At 37.0% G+C, this 10,130-nt stretch overlaps 1 long non-coding RNA gene across 1 annotated transcript; it reads right to left on the bottom strand.

Moving 5' to 3' along the window:
* Positions 1–4,801: 4,801 nt before the first annotated feature.
* Positions 4,802–6,487, bottom strand: LOC105441224. The gene is made up of 2 exons (XR_971943.2): positions 6,333–6,487; positions 4,802–5,410 (listed from the first exon to the last, which is right to left on the bottom strand). It is a non-coding gene; the product is annotated as an uncharacterized LOC105441224 (long non-coding RNA).
* Positions 6,488–10,130: the final 3,643 nt, after the last annotated feature.

Below are 10,130 nucleotides of genomic sequence, written 5' to 3'. Positions count from 1 at the left end.
CCAAAATTGAAGATATATTACTAATGATATCTTTATATAGGGCAACAAGACGAGATGCATTAATTACCCTACGCCCATGCACTTCCGGAGAACTTATTACCTCGCCTGTCCAATCAGAGCCCGCGTCTCTATTCTATTGACCAATCAGAAGTGTCCCTATATAATATACCCTCAGGGACTTCAAATATTATTTCGCAATGCACTGTGATCTGGCCCTGGAAAGGTGTCTTTATTGCAACGATTTGTTACGTCAGTGACTGCAGTTGCAGTCGACTGCGACATCGCGACTTTAAAGAGGAGGTTGGGATCTGGTGAAGGGGGAATATCAAATTGTGAGCTTTCTCATTATTTCTAATCATCTAATCCTTGTCTGAATAAAGCTTTCCCCTCCGCGCAAAGCGCGGAAATTTTGACGTTACATTAAATTATTTGAGAAAGAAGACGATTCGTTGTACCGTTCTGGACTCGTCTAAATGAAGTTTCCTCCCTTCGCGCGGAATTTTGGGCGTAGAGAAAGGAAGACGATTCGTCGTACCGTTTTCGACTCTACTCCCTATTCATCTGAATTCAGTTTCCCCCTTTCGCGCGAAGCGCGGAAGCTTTGACGTTTCATTAAATTATTAGAGAAAGAAGGCGATTCGTTTGTACCGTTTTCGACTCTTAATAAGCCCTAATTGTCTGAATTCAATTTCCCCCTTTAGCGCGAAGCGCGGAAGCTTTGACGTTTCCTTAAAATATTAGAGAAAGAAGACGATTCGTTGTACCGTTCTCGACTCGTCTAAATGAGGTTCCCCCCTCCCGCGCGAAGTGCGAACGCTTTGACGTTTTATTAATTTATTATGAAAAGAAGACGATTTAATTGCTGTACCGTTCTCGACTGTTAATCCTTTTCTGAATTCAGTTTCTCCTCCTCTCGCGCAAAGCGCGGAAGTTATGTCGTTTCATTAAATTCTTAGAGAAAGAAGACGATTCGCTGTACCGTTTTCGACTCTTAATAAGCCCTAATTGTCTGAATTCAGTTTCCCCCATCGCGCGAAGCGCGGAAGCTTTGACGTTTCATTAAATTATTAGAGAAAGAAGAAGGTTCGTTTGTACCGTTTTCGACTCTTAATAAGCCCTATTTGGTGTACTGTTTTCGACTGTTAATCCTTTTTTGAATTCAGTTGTCCCCCTTCCGCGCGAAGCGCGGAGGGTTTGGCGTTTCATTAAATTATTAGAGAAAGTAGACGATTCGTTGAACCATGATCGGATCCTAATCCTTGTTCGTAATAAAGCTTCCCCCCTTCCCGCGCGAAGCGCCGAAATTTTGATGTTTCATTTAATTATTGGAGAAAGAAGATGATTCGTTGTACCATTTTCGACTCTTAATTAGCCCTAATTCTCTGAATTCAGTTTCTCCTCCTCTCGCGCAAAGCGCGGAAGCTTTGACGTTTTATTACATTATTAGAGAAAGAAGACGATTCGTTGTACCGTTTTCGACTCTTAATAAGCCCTATTTGTCTGAATTCAGTTTTCCCCTTCCGAGCGAAGCGCGGATTTTTTGGGGGCGTTTCATCACAATAATTTATAGAGAAAGAAAGACGATTCGTCGTACCGTTGTTGACTCCTAAACATTGTTTGAATTTAGTTTCCCCGAAAATTTTAAACCTCTGATTTCTTTACCTGATATTATAGGAAAGTGAAACTTCGAGAAAATACAAGTATTGTAGTTGTAGTCACTCTTGAAGTCGTCACAGTGGATAAAAAGTCACAGTACGCCGAAAGTGAAAAAAAACTTGTCGGCCGACCGACAATATACATCTCACCGACTTCAAACTTCTGCATAGATAAAGTACACGAGGATCGAGCAAGAATACCGACACAGCTGACCCGACATAGCAACATATTTGCCCGTGTCTTTCTTGCTCCCTGGACGAGACGACTCCACCCAACAACCCCCTTCTCTCTTTTACTCCCACTCCTCCTCTCTCCCCTCTCTTTCACCCCCGTTTCTTTCGTTTCCCTTTTACTCTCTTTTTTCCCCTTTTCTTTATTTTCCTTTCTTTCCTCTCCTCCCTCTTTTTCTTTTTTCTCTTTCTTTCTTCTCTTTTCTTTCCTTTCTTTTCCTTTCTTTTCCTTTCTTTCCTTTCTCTTCCTTTCTTTCTTTTCTTTTCCTTTTCTTATTTCTTTTCCTTTCCCTCTCTTTTTCCCTCCCCCTTTTCTATTTTTTCCCGACGGCAGCGCAATTTTACCGACAATATCCTGACAGGTGGAGGGGTGTCGCACCCCCACCCCCCCTTTGGCGACGTCCCTGGAGGTCATTATTGCTACCTCAGCTTGGAAGAGTGTATTAGAATACAAGCCCCATTAAATACTGCCCCTTCTGATGCCCTCCTTGTTCGAAACATGATCGGAAACAGCTGAAAAGTTTGGACCAAGCTTTAGTTTCCCTACATTTATCCGATGCAAAGGGAGATAACATTATTTACCTTCTTTTCCTAAATGGATATCCTGAGAATTATTCTAGCGAGATTGTATCTGGATTTTACCGTCCTTCAAATATTATTTCGCAATGGACTGTGATCTCGCATTGGTAAGATGTCTTTATTGCAACATTTTATTACGTCAGTGACTGCAGTTGCAGTCGATTGCGACAATGTGAGCTTAAAGAGAAGTTGGAATCTGGTGAAGAGGGAATCAAATTGTGAGCTTTCTCATTATTGCTACCTCAGTTTGGAAGAGTGAATTAGAATAAAAACCCCATTAAATATTGCCCCTTCTGATGTCCTTCTTGTTCGAAACATGATCTGAAACAGCTGAAATGTTCGGACCAAGCTTTAGATTCCCTACATTTTATCCGATGTGAAGGGAGATAAAATTATTCACTTTCTTTTCCTCTCTTAATTTATGACAAGAAATGATCCATTTTTTGTAACGTTCCTTCATTAGAACGCAAGAAAAACAATTGTGTTTATTCCATCAGTCAATCAAAAGTGTCCGTATATAATGAACCACCAGGGGCTTCAAATATTATTTCGCAATGCACTGTGATCTCTCCTTCGACAAGGTGTTTTCATTGCAACGTTCGTTACGTCAGTGACTGCAATTGCAGTCGATTGCGACATCGCGAATTTAAAGGGATAGTTGAGTTCTTGTTTAAGACGGCATGTGTCTTCAAATTGCATGGTTATTGCTATTATTTTTTATTTTTGACATTTCTAGTGCCCTTTTAGGACCTAAAATTACTGCGAAGTTAATTTTAGACCAAATACAATCAAACACGATCATACCAATTCAGCTCCACTTTAACAGAAATACGGTGACCGTTAATTAATTAATAATTTTTTATTATTTTTCAACGGCTGGTTCAAAATTACCAAATATTTGTAGGTTATTATCATTTATTTCATGATTGTGATTATTTTGGAACTAGGTCTAAATTTTTCTCAAAGAAAAGCAAAAGTATTGTTTGATAATGAAAACATAGATTACAGTGATATGATTTTAGGCAGGCAATGTGATATAAATTCAAAATATATAGTTTTAAAAAATGTATTAATCAGTCTGTAGCTTAGTCTTAAGTTGTATATACATGTACACAACAACAAAAAAGTAATTTTACAACATATTCGAACTTCTGTTCAAAGAAATAATATGTTGAAAAGTATCAACTCTGGAGAAAAAAATTAAATTATGTTGAAAAGACGTATAGTTAATGTTTTGCTATATAATTCATGTATTTTTCTTTGTAATCTTTGTAATAATGCGTTTTCGTTGTAATCATTATTCAATTAATAAATGATGAAGAAAAAAGAACGGACAAAATGTTCTTGTACTAAAAATGTTACATAACATCAATATCAAGTGGATTCATGTCAAGCCGATTTACGGCACGTTTGTTATCACAGCCATTGAAACTTATTAAATTGAAAAATTCCTCATCACATGTAGCGCATTGTTTAACGTCACCACTTCCATTTCTCCCTTGAATAAAAATCTATTGGTTCTAAGATTTTTTTTTAATAAACTGTAAATCGTTTAACGTTGCAAGAAATGTTCTACTAATATGCGAATGTAATTTTAGAGTGCTCGAGCCCCTCGCCACCTTAGGCCCTCGTTATTCTTTTTTTTTTGGGAGGGGGAGGGGGCTGCTTTAAAGTTTATTTCTAAATTATATAGTATTTATCAATCATTATTACTACCCTGAATAATCATTGTATCTAAAATGAAATTTGGATGATAGACAAAATTTATTAAATAGTTTATGGGACTACGTAAAAATTGATTAAAAAAATTTGGTTCAATTACAGTTCTAAATTGTTATGTAAGAACATCAGAACTTCGTGAACAGTCCTTATCATGGAACACTGCTACAAGCAAGAAAGAAACCAGCAAACGAACCAATCAACCAACCAATCGAAAATTCAATCTAACAAACCAACAAACAAATCAATCGGAAATATAATCTATCAAATAATTGATCAATCAATAAATAAATCATCCAAACAACCAACAAACCAACCGATCATTCATTCAATCAATCAATCAATCAATCAAGGAATCAAGGAATCATTTAGTTAGTAAACAACCCAACAACAACTAACTAATCAGTCGAAAATTCAATCTATAAAACAAACTACCAATCAACAACAAAATCAACCAACCAATCGATCAATCAGTCAGTCAGTCAATACAAAAACCCAACCACCCAATTATCAATGAAACGAAAAAATCAACCAAGCTACCTACCAATCAATCAAATTAATCAGCCAATCAATCAATAAAAAAATAGGTTTAAAGAAAATAAAACAGACATTCATCTAATTTTTTCGAGGCATTTTTTAGTCGCACTTCACATGTTGACAAATTCGTTGTATCATGGTATTGGAGTTCCAGCTCCTTAAATTAATTCAGAATTTTTGAGAAACAAATTATCACAAGTACAATTCGCCTTTGTATTCGATATAATATGCATTGATACCCACGTCTTACAATTTCATGAATATACACTCTTTAAAAGAATCAAAGTAATGTTATTTATTTATTTATTACCAACATATTGGGTGGATGGGCCCTTTCAACAGAAGTTGACTTTGATCCACAGGGATTCCAAATTATTTTTCCCTCAAGAGGGATTCCAAACTATTTTTCCCTCAACAAAATTTAAACATGAAATATAAATCTGAAATGTTATTTTAAAACAATAGCTTAAGTAACAAATCGTAGACATCTTGCTGGCTTCTTTCCGTCTGACCGTCTGTCCGTCGCTACAGCTACAAGTTGGCCTCGATAAACGACATAGCTAGATCTCTGGACCGGTGCATGTAGAAGGTTTAGCCAGCGGATCTACTCCTCGCCTCCACCGCCGTCATTACGGCTAGGTCCAGAACCACTCGTCCGAGAGGAGGGCTTGTTTGGTGACATATTGTATCTGTCAAACGAAAGGAGGGAAAGTTGACGTGATTTATTTGTTAATATTGCACAGATTTTTAGTACGTAATCATGTGGTTTATAAACAAGAATTCGTTTGAGATCAAACAATAAGGGGCGTTTACACCCACAGAAAAAAAGTGAAAAAAAGTGGGGGGGGGGGGGGGAATCGAAAATCTTTTTTTTTTTTTTGTGCGTGTGTGGACAGATAATTTCACTTATCTTTGCGATTCGCATCGCGATTCCAATTCGCAGTTAGTCTTGCGATTTTTTCAATATATTCGCGATACTTTCTATGAATGGTATTGAGAATCAAAAGTCGATTTATTTAATCACAGGATTCCAAGCGCGCATACATCGTCGAGATTCAAGCATACGCAGTTCGGACGTTTTTCGCCGTGGAGCGAGTAATTGTGTATGAATGGTCGCCACCCCAAAAATCAATCTTTGCATCGCGATCCAATTCGCACTGTTATCGTGTACATTTTTACACTTTAAGGGTATATGTCCTTACTACATTTTTCTTCGTATCGTCATTTTTAATGCCTCGTTTGGTGCACATTTTAAAAATTAATACAAAATTTAAAATTATGGAAATGTTATTTCATGGAACAAAGGATCTTAAGAAAGAAATGTAGTAGTTCGGCGAGCAACATCAAAAGTAGAGTGCACCAGAACTGCTCCAAAAATCATCATTTGGCCAAAAAAAACTTTGGGGAACTTTGCAAATAATTTAGGACGGCTGCTATTCTTTTAAAAACATGGAAAATAACGAGTAGACTAGGGTTCGCGTAATAAATAATTACCTGTAATGCAGCAGTTTTAAGTTAGCGTTAGAATTTAGCCTACTCCGAGCTCGAGGGGTCATGGGAGTCATGCATGCGCCCTGGTATTAAATTATGAGCAATAAAATGTACTCTTACCTGTGCAGACAATCTTCTTCAGATGATGCCGAATGAAATCTATCAAGACTTCTGTTTTTCAAAATGAAAGAATTTAATGCTGAATGCATTATGTAGAATGGCTCCTTGACAATGCTCTTAAGGGACTCAGTGACTTTTCAGCTAGATAATGGGGTCCAAGACGCAGACGCGTATTTTTATAGGCATCAAATTAATGGAGCCACACCCACTCTTTGGGAATCCTAGCTTTACTTGGCCAATCAGAGACCCCGTCGGTCGTATAATCGACCAATCAGAAACGATTTATCTCCAAGGGCAAAAAAGCTTCGTCATCGTCAGCTGCTCTAATATGGGGCTAGAAATAGTTTACTTGTAACAATAAAAATGTTCACACCCTTCGCTGTTGATTTAATCAAGTTCGTAGATAAGGGAATTTACCAGGCATGATCATACATGTTATTGAATCCACTTCATGATACTCGTAGATTGGGAAATGTTAAAGGGGGAATACAGATTTGAATTGTTGTAATTTCTCATAATAAAATACCATATCAATTGATTGAAACCATAATAAGACATGTACCATACAGTGCAAGGGGCATTCGAACTAATTCAGTTACACTAAACTCGACAATAACCTAGTTAACGAAGTTAATCCCGGGCATGCCGGTGGCAATCATTGCTTTCAAAACAAACGAATTCCTAGCCACTATTATTGCCTTGCGTTATCCCGAGATGATTAAAACATAATCCAAACTAATATAAAGCGCCCCTATTGATGTTATATTTATTGTTATAATTTTGTTTGTACATGCAGAGAAGACAAATAGCTGAATACAGCATGTTTCTCTGATTCTAACAGGACAAAGCACCCCAAGCATTCTACAACCCGTGTTGCATGATAACATGTCTAACATTCCAAGATGCATCGACTCTGCCTTGAATATACGCTGGGAAAACCCACAAACAATCACACATACATTACAGATGCCAATGACCCTTGCGATTGTTATGTATTTGAACAGATCATGGAAAACCCCACCTTATATCACTATGGATGTCTTTATATAGGGCATCAAGGCAAGGTGCATCCAATTCCACCACGCCCACTTCCGAAGAACTATTACCTCGCATGTCCAATCAGAGCCCGCATCTTTATTCCATCGACCAATCAGAAGTGTTCGTATATGATGTACCTCCAGGGGCTTCAAATATTATTTCGCAATACACTGTGATCTCGCCCCGGAAAGGTGTCTTTATTGCAACGATTTGTTACGTCAGTGACTGCAGTTGCAGTCGATTGCGACATCGTGACTTTAAAGGGAAAGTTTGGATCTGATGAAAGTGAAAATTATCGTGTACCTCAGTTTGAAAGAATGTATTAGAATAAATGACTCATTAAATTTTGCTATTAGAATGCCCTTATTGTTCGAAACATCATGATTAACAGTTGACAAGTTTGGACCAAGCTTTAGATTCCCTAGAGTTTATCCGATGCAAAGGGAGATAACATTATATAACAACTTTTCCTATCTTTATTAACGAGAAGAAGTTATCTTTTTTTTGTAAAGACTGTGCCTTTAAAGATACTATGTCCCTTTTGCAGCCAACATCAAATTCTGTAGAACTTTGCAGGAATTATGAATATGTCATGTTTGTCCTATCTGTGAAATTTAAACGTTAGCAGTGTCCTAATATTCAAATTATGCAAGGAAACCCGTTTACTTGCTAGACTTCACTGTCAGACACTATTGAGTGAGTGACTGACTGGCCCTTTTCCTTCTTTGGCAATAACATACATAACATGAGCTGTAAAGGGTATATGAGCATTTGTCTACATCAATATCCCACTTCTGCTTGTAATGGCCAAAATTAAACTGATTGAATCTTTGCGCAGCATAAAACGTACGATCATTCGGTACAATGGTCTGAAAATCAGACCATTTCTTACTGGCTCTATAGCTCTTAACAACTAATAGTCGTTATTTTCCAATTTAAAGACATTTTCAAGCCCCTCCCCCCTTTTTTTTAAGGGAAGTTCTAAATTAGTATTATCTTTCAAATGCCGTTGGAATTTAACCTTTTCATTTTTTGGGCCTGCAAAATGGGACATAGTACCATTAATAGACATGATAGATAAAAACATCAATATCAAATGGATTCATGCCGAGCTTTTCACCGGTATGTTTGTTATCACAGCTATTGAAACTTCCTCATAAGTCATGTAGCGCATTGTGTAATGTCACCACTTCCTTTCACCCTTGCAAACTGTTAATCGTTTAACGTTGTAAGAAATATTCATGGATTGGCAAGTATGAAACAGATTGGAATATATAAGTTTAATGCATGCGAAAGTGTTTTAGAGTGCTCGAGCCCCTCGCTACCTTCACCCGACCACCCAATCAACCAATCTACCAACCAATTAATCGATCAATCACAGAAAGAAAACTCAGGTTTAAAGATAATACAAAGTTGTGGGAAATTTTAAAATTGGGTGGATAGTGATTCTTTACTATTTTGATATATTTGGATGTCCCTGTGGATGTTTTATAAGCACTATAGAAAATTTAGTCCCTAAAATACTTCTGCTTTCGAGAAAAATTGAATATAAACATTTCAAATAGCACCTACGGCCGTACAATGGTAGCTGCGACCATGAAAATCTCAGAATATGTAGTTGTGATATATAGTTTCCAAACGGGAATAGCTAACCGGTCGATTTTATTAAAGAAACATTGTTTTATCGCTTAATTAATATCTTGACCTTGAGAGGGAGCTATACAACATAAACAGTGCATTATTTACAATTTCATAACTTCAGACTCGATTTCAACCGCGACAGCGATCACTGAGTATTGTAGGAACGCATATGCTTCCAAGTTCCAATATGTTCATTTGAACCAAATTCATGACCCCATACTAAATCTTTGTATTACCTTTAAGGCAAATTCGTCCAAACGTTTTCATTCGAGGCCTATTTAATCGCACTTCACATGTTTACAAATTCGTTTTTGTCATGGTACTTTGGTTCCAGCTCCTAAAGTATCTTTGACATAATTGAGAAAAAACAAATAACAAGTACACTTCACCTTTCTGGTATGATTATTCATCAATACCGACATTTTTATGAATAAACAGTGCGTCCCAGAAAAACGAAACCGAGAATTATCGATGTTTTATCATAACTTGAGCACAATTATAATTGATAAATGACAAATATTTGGAAAGTTTAGATCCTCCTCTTTCATTTGATGCAAATTATATAATGCATATTTAACGCATGAGTGATTAAAATGAATTTGAAGAGAGGAAACTAAAAAGTCATTTGGCGGACGGTATCTGAATTTCAAAGAGAAAATCACATTTCTAGAAAGTTGAGTTTCTGCCCCTTCATAATTATGACACCTCAATCAGGAAAAATGAGCTAGGAATAACAAAGTTCTGTATGTTTAAAGAAGTGCTTGAACTTCCATAATTGTATCAAACGAATTCGTTTTCACTGGCTGCCTGCCGTAGCAACAAACGAAAGACAAAAGACTTAACTCCGTTTCCTTTCCTTGACAATCAGCCGTAGACATATACATAATGGTCATCCTGGGAACGGAAAACATACATTAGAACGCATATGACAGGATTGGTAGGTAAAGGCCGTATGCATAGTAAATCATAGGCATGATAAATGCCCATAGAAGTGGTATGGGTTGAGGCCAATTTGCATTAGTGAACTGACTTGATGTACCGTACAGAATATAAATCAATTTAAGTTAGTTTACTCACTGCTTTTGCAAAATTTGTGCGTGAGATTTGGGGGTTTTTTAA

This window comes from Strongylocentrotus purpuratus, unplaced genomic scaffold (genome assembly GCF_000002235.5).
Source record: "Strongylocentrotus purpuratus isolate Spur 01 unplaced genomic scaffold, Spur_5.0 spur5_scaffold_19, whole genome shotgun sequence".
Lineage (NCBI taxonomy): Eukaryota > Metazoa > Echinodermata > Echinoidea > Camarodonta > Strongylocentrotidae > Strongylocentrotus > Strongylocentrotus purpuratus.
Note: the sequence above shows the minus strand (reverse complement) of the source record. Positions and strands in the feature narration are given on the sequence as shown.